The sequence below is a fragment of the Dama dama genome, chromosome 17, assembly GCF_033118175.1.
Source record: "Dama dama isolate Ldn47 chromosome 17, ASM3311817v1, whole genome shotgun sequence".
In the NCBI taxonomy this organism is placed as follows: Eukaryota; Metazoa; Chordata; class Mammalia; order Artiodactyla; family Cervidae; genus Dama; species Dama dama.
In genome coordinates, this window is record NC_083697.1 from 34376338 (window position 1) to 34383906 (window position 7569).

The 7569-nt window shown below is 34.4% G+C and overlaps 1 non-coding gene across 1 annotated transcript; it reads left to right on the top strand.

Annotated features, from left to right (window-relative positions):
- The first annotated feature begins 1364 nt into the window (after window positions 1-1364).
- Window positions 1365-1436, top strand: TRNAW-CCA (transfer RNA tryptophan (anticodon CCA)). The gene has a single exon. It is a non-coding gene; the product is annotated as a tRNA-Trp (tRNA).
- Window positions 1437-7569: the final 6133 nt, after the last annotated feature.

The following is a 7569-nucleotide window of genomic DNA, read 5'->3' on the forward strand; positions in this document are numbered from 1 at the left end:
AAATTTGTGTCTTTTGAGAAAGAAATTCCCTTTTCTCATGGTTCTTGAAAATTTGAGGTCATTTAGAACACTGGAGTAATTCTCTTTCTATAGGCATACCCTTTCCAACCTCATGATGACTATCAGAGTTAAATACTTCTGCTTTAAGTTTACTTTACTGCTTAGTCATCTGCAAAGTATTTATAGTAAGCCATTGATTGAAGCTGCAAATCCATGTCAACTATCTGGGGAACCCCTTTCTGTGAAAATCTCTGCCTGTTGCTCCTTTGGAATAAACAAATAATTAACACCCTCAGCCACAGCTGACTAGACCAAAAGTTGACTCTGGAATGGAGAAAAGTGAAAGTAAAAGTGAAGTCACTCAGTCATGTCTGACTCTTTGTAACCTCGTAAACTGTAGCCTACCAGGTTCCTCCCTCCATGGGATTCTCCAGGCAAGAATACTGGAGAGGGTTGCCATTTCCTTCTCCAGGGGATCTTCCTGACCCAGAGATCAAACCTGGGTCTCCCTCATTGTGGACAGACATTTTAACCTCTGAGCCACCAGGGAAGCCCTAATCCGCCTGCAATGAAGGAGACCCTGATTCAATTCCTGGGTCAGGAAGATCCGCTGGAGAAGGGATAAGCTACGCACTCCAGTATTGTTGGGTTTTCCAGGTGGTGCAGCTGCTAAAGAATCTGCCTGCAATGCAGGAGACCTGGGTTCAATCCCTGGGTAGGGAAGATCCCCTGGAGAAGGGAAAGACTACCCACTCCAGTATTCTGGCCTGGAGAATCCCATGGACTGTGTAGGGGGTCACAAAGAGTCGGACGTGACTGAGCAACTTTCACTGGAATGGAGAAGATACACACAATTCATAAGCTGTTTTCTGACTTACAGCATACAGGCTTGCTCACACAGATGATGCAGATCAATCATTTCAAATCTAAAAAAACTAAGCATCTATGTTTTTTGAGCTAGAAACCACCCCTAAAGGTCATAATATAAAAGGGAGATTTTGGACATGTTGTCTGGGGGCACAGTAAGGTTCAAGAGGATGTCAGTCAAGAGGAAAAGTGTGCAGAAAGAAGTGGTATTAGAGGAGGCCCTGTGGCTCTGAGATGCCGAGAAAATGACTTAGGCTCCTGGTCTTCCAGAACTTTATACCTGTGAAATGAAAGATTGTTCATCCACTGTTTAAAAATCTATATAATCCTTGAAATCTCTATGTTTATTCACCCCATCTAGTTTTACTTGAGTTAATTTGAATAGATTATGGTTGTAAACTAACAAAAGATTTGAGTAGAAAAGCAAAAGTTCACTTATAGATTCCCCCTTTTTTAAGAGCTTTTCTTCAATTTTATTTTGTTGAAAACATTGGGCTTCCCTGGTGGCTCAGAGGTTAAAGCGTTTGCCTCCAATGCAGGAGACCCGGGTTCGATCCCTGGGTTGGGAAGATCCGCTGGAGAAGGAAATGGTAACCCACTCCAGTATTCTTGCCTGGAGAATCCCACAGACAGAGGAGCCTGGTAGGCTACAGTCCATGGGGTTGCAATGAGTCGGATACGACTGAGCGACTTTACTTTTCACTAAACATGTTTTCACTGTGGAAAACAATATAGAGACTCCTCAAAAAATTGAAAAATAGAGCTACCATATGACCCATCAATTCTACACCTGGATATTTTTCTGAAGAAGGCAAAAGCACTAAGTTAAAAAGAAATATGCATCTGTATGTTCACTGCAGTATTATTTACAATAAGCAAGATACAGATAAATGAGATGTGATACATCTACATATATAAATATAAATATTACATATGTAATATAATATTCTATACATAATAGATGATTACTCAGACATAAAAAATAATGAAATCTTGCCATTTCCAATGAAGTGGGTAGACCTGCAGGATATTTTGCTAAGTGAAATAAGTCACACATAAAAATACAAATATGCTATGATTTCACTTACATGTGGAATCTAGGAAACAAACAAATGAACAAACATATAACAAAACAGAAACAGGGTTATAGATAGAGAAAACAAGCAGGTGGCTGCTCAAAGGGAAGGATAATGGGAGGAGGAAAGAAATAGGTGAGGGAGACGAAGAGGTATGTACTTATTACGTTTGCGAAATAAATGGGTCAGGGATATTAAATATACAATGTAGGGAACATAGTCAATAGTAATATAATATCATCATATGGTGATATATCATGACTAAACTTATTGTAGTGAACATTTTGAAATGTATAGAAATATCGAGCCATGATGTTGTGTAATAGAAACTAACATAGTGTTTTAGGTCAATTATACTTCAAACACACACACACACACACACACACACACACACACACACACACACAGAAAAACTCAGAAAAAGAGATCAGATTTGCTCTTAACAAAGATGCAGGATAGGAGTAGGGGAAAATGGACGAAGGTGGTCAAAGGTGCAAACTTTCAGTTAATAAGATAAAAGACATTTAAGAGATAAAATGCACAACATGATAAATATCATTGACAGTGCTGTATGTTACATATGAAAGTTATTGTGGGAGTAAATCCTACGAGTTTTCATAAGGAAAACATATTTTATTTTTCTTTTCTGTTCTTTTCTAACTGTATAAGATGATGGATATGAACTAAGCTTATTGTGGTAATCATTTCATCATGCATGTAAATCAGATAATAACATTGTTCACCTCAAACTTATATAGGACTATATATGAATTATATCTCAGAAAAAAACTAAGAGAAAATAAAAGACCTACCATTAAAAATTGCAAGAATATCAAGTGATTTTAGAATTAAGGTCTAGCTAACCTTAACCAGGGAATACTTCCAACGCCATTTAACATAGTTTATGCGTGCATGCACACTAAGTTGCTTCAGTCATGTTCATCTCCGCGCAGCACTATAGACTGTAGCCCACTAGGCTTCTCTGTCCATGCGATTCTCCAGGCGAGACTACTGGAGTGGGTTGCTGTGCCCTCGTCCAGGGGATCTTCCCAACCCAGGGACCGAACCTATGTCTCTTAGGTCTCTCAACATCGGCAGGTGGATTCTTTACCCCTTGTACCACCTGGGAAGCCCAGGCTAGTCCAGAGTAATACAATTATGACAACTTACAGTACATTCTGTGATGCTAACGTAACCTAAATAGCATCACCTGATATAGCAGGAAACAATACGGACAATATATAATAAATATAAGAATAGTGTGAGTATACTTTGGAATATCATATTTTATAAATAGCCTTCAGAGCTTCTCTATCATGAACAAAAATACATTGAATGGAGCATACTAATATGAAAAAGTATATTGTCAGTCAGCTGCGATGTCTTCACAGAGTGCCACAGATTTAGCACTCTAACATAAATTCAAAAGTAGCTCTATTTTCCAGAGCTACAAAATAAATATACAACATCAGTTTCTTCTGCACAGAGGAATCATTTTTGCACTTCTGCACAAAAAGTAAGACCTCTTCTCTTACTATTTTTCTTCAGTTGATTAAAACTCTTAATATCTGATGCAATTGAAAACTCAGGGATTTAGGATTAAATGACAATTTTATGTGAAAATGTGCATAAATTTTCTTACACAAGAAAAGTGACTGCTAAACTTAATAAAGAATAAGACTCAGACAAAAATCAGCAAATGATACAAATCTAAAGTGACATAATTTTAAGCAGCAGAAGGTCAAGGACAGAAGTAGGTCCCTTCATCAATTTTTCCTGCTGCCTGTAACACAGAGTCAGCTTTGACACTAGAGCCGCCCTGCTTGTTATTCATTTGTGGTAATTGTTTTACAGATGATTATGCATTAAATATTTAGTCAATTGTATATGACTTGTTCCTTATCAGTAATTTTTAAATTGGGAATGTAAAGAGCTTTATAACCTTACTCAGAGATTTTCCTGTACTGTCTCATAAAACTTAATGTTGATTAAGTATTTCAAAGCATAGGTTTAATGAAGCTGCTGCTTTCTATGTCAGTTCATTTAAAGTGTTGTATCAGATATTGTTTTGATTTCTCTTAAGATTTTGTTTTTTACATTAACATTTTATTTTGGCACTCATATATGCATTTTATTTTATTTAATGTGTTTAATTGATATTATTGCTGAAAACTCCAGGATTATTTTGTTGTTGTTTTGATGCATTTTAATGTTTACAACAGTTAGGAGAAATCACTTTTATTACTCATCATCAGTGTTCTTGTTTGTGTTTTATTGGGTTTTGTATTGAAATATATTTAAGTAATGAAATTAATATTTATTGTATTCCATATCCTATATCATTTGAATAATATACATTGCTTTAAAGTTGTGAAATTAAGATGAGAATGATACCTTTAAAACTGTTTAAATGACTAAAGTAAGATCAGCATTTACCTTGTGATAAATTGTATAGTTCCACAAGTAAATATAGTTTAAATAACTTTCTTAATCTTGATTCTTCCAGAGATATTGACTATTGAAACCACTATAATATTGTAAAGTAATTAGCCTCCAACTAATAAAAATAATTGGGAGGAAAAAAATAAAAAAATAAAATAAAATAGATAAGCAACAAGAAAAAAAGAGACTTTAGAGCTAGTGAACAGAGAAGGCAATGGCACCCCACTCCAGTACTCTTGCCTGGAAAATCCCATGGACGGAGGGGCCTGGTAGGCTGCAGTCCATGGGGTCACTAAGAGTCGGACACGACTGAGCAACTTCATTTTCACTTTTCACTTTCATGCATTGGAGAAGGAAAGGGCAACCCACTCCAGTGTTCTTGCCTGGAGAATCCCAGGGACGGCGGAGCCTGGTGGGCTGCCGTCTATGGGGTCACACAGAGTCGGACACGACTGAAGTGACTTAGCAGCAGCAGCAGCAGAGCTAGTGAAAGCACTAGGGTCACATTGATTATGTCTAATGAGTCTTTTAAATTAATGAATCACCTGCTTGTGCAGGAGCTTCTGTAGATATCTAAGTGGGCAAAATTGAGTGGTTTTAAGTTTATTTATATCTCCTGGAATTAATGGTAAAAACAATAATGGTAACAGAATTTTCTACCAAATGATTTAACAGTTATGATCAAACATTCAAATTATGAATATTTTTATATGACCAAATTGCTACATCATGCAGTATTTGGTACCCAAGTTAAGAGCTATTTCACTAGGAACAACCATGAAAATGTTACTGTTTCCTATATATCTCTTTTTGTAAAATATAAAATGTCAGTATGCTGACATTTAAACATAAGATAATGCAGTTGACTCAAAAGTGATTGCAATGGATCCATTCATAGGTTCTTACCTAGTAATAATAACAAATTCAACATCAACAATAAAAATAGTACTTAGTACAATTGTCAGTACTTCTGAATACAACTGTGAGTACTTCTCTCAGTCATTGAATCGCTACTCAGTGCAAGTCACTATTCAAAGCAATAGTGGTAATCCAGACAAAAATGTTAGGGAGAATTATAATTTAAAAATCCATGGACCAGATAATTTTCAGATAAGTCATTGGTGCTGTACAAATTCCATGTAGATGGCTATAAACAGTTTTCAGATTATCTTCACTTATATAAAACTTACTGATATTCACATTAATACTGAAGTGAGTAATAACAGAAATTTATACCTGGGAGTATAGGATTCAAAGACGATAGAGAACTGATAATAGTCATGGAGGTAGGAGTAGTCATGAGAGAGAAGGGGAGACAAAGAGAGCAGGGAGGGAAAGAGGAGGAGGAGGAGGGGAAGAGGAGATAGGAGAGATAGAAGCACAATGTTTAACTTAAATCTGGAAATTCAACCAAACTATATACAAAATTAAACTTGCTATCTTAAAGTTATTATGCTCATACTCCAAATAAGTGGAGTATAAGCATTTATAACAGAAAAATGTTTTAATATCATCTATATTATTTCAGTAACTTACTTTTCTGTGTTTTGTACTTCATACCCTAAATGCAGAAATCTTTATCTTTTTTTAATCTTTTTTTTATCTAGCTTTTAGCTAGATACTTTTTTAAACTCCACTAAAAATATATTGGTATCTTTATTTTTTACATGCTTTCTTGGAGATTTATCTCAAGAGTCTGACTTTGTTCCAAAAAGCATTATAATTTGCTATTTTCTTATTCTTAGCATATGAGTTTTAGGATTCATGAGCAATCTACCCTAATTAATAATCCAAATTTATGCAAATATGTTTTTGAGTTAAAATACATCTAAACACCTGTCAAGTAAACATTGATTTTTATGATGAAAAGGTCAATTATTTTTCTATCAAATACCGGTAAATATTCATTTATTTTATACATCTAAATTATTGAGAACATTTACAATCCTTCATTAAAACATATGTCTATGTGATGTCTCCCAACATGTCAGGAGTACTGTGAAGAAGAGTAAGATTGTCAAGATTGTAAATGTTAAATGGAAGAGTCTCATCCTATAGAATTCAGTTTTCTGAAATTTTTAAATATTACTTTAAAAAATAAAACACTGTGGCTTAGTACAGCACTATCTATCTACCTATCTATATATTTTTTCCACACACACACAAGCTGTACAAATCTATATCCGTACTAGTATATGTGCTATAAACTACAAAATAAATATATACATATTTATCATATATATATTTATATATAGTTTCCCTTTGACTGTCAAAAGTTCTTATAAATTCTCTGTTATCATATTTGAGCCCTGACTTGTTATATAGGTGTTAAATGTGTGTATGTAGGTTCAGAGATGCTGTAATGACTCAAGGTGTGAAGGTCCATCTCAAAGTCTAAAGATCAGAGCCTAAAACATTCTTGTATAGTGAAAAGACTTAGGAGCCAGGTTGTTCAGGCTTGGAAACATATACCTCTGTCATTTATGACATTATACATTCTTGATATTTATTTAATTATTTTGGCCTTATTTGCCTATCTGAAAAATTAGAATGTGATCCAAAAAGGGTACCATGACAATTGACTAGGAAAAGAAAAGTTTTTCAACAGATTTTGAAAGGACAGCTAGATATAAACATGTAAAAGATTTAAATTGGACCCCCACCCCACATTATATATTAAAAATAATTAAAAGTGTTCATATATTTAAATGTTATAACTAAAACCATAAAACTCTTAAAAGAACGATAGGGGTAAAATCTTTGCCATGGATTAGACAATGATTTCTTATATATGACAGCAAAAGCACAAGCAGCAGAAGAAGAAATAAACTGAACTTCATTAAAATAAAAACTTGTGCTCCAGTGGATACCATCAATAAAGGAAAACTCTCACCCACAAATAGGAAGGAAATTTTTGCAGATCATATATATGATAAGGGAGTTTGCATCCAGAAAATATAAGAAAAATTTTAATTCAAAAGTAAAAAGCAATCCAATTTAAATAATGGCCAAAAAAGTTGAATAGAATTCCCTCCAAAGAAAGTATATAAATGGCCAATACACACATGAAAAGACATTCATTTGTAAAATGTAACTCAAATGACAATGAGGTACAGATTCACACTGATTAGGGTGGCTACAATCAAAAAGAGAATATAATAAGTATTTCCAGTATTAAAAAATC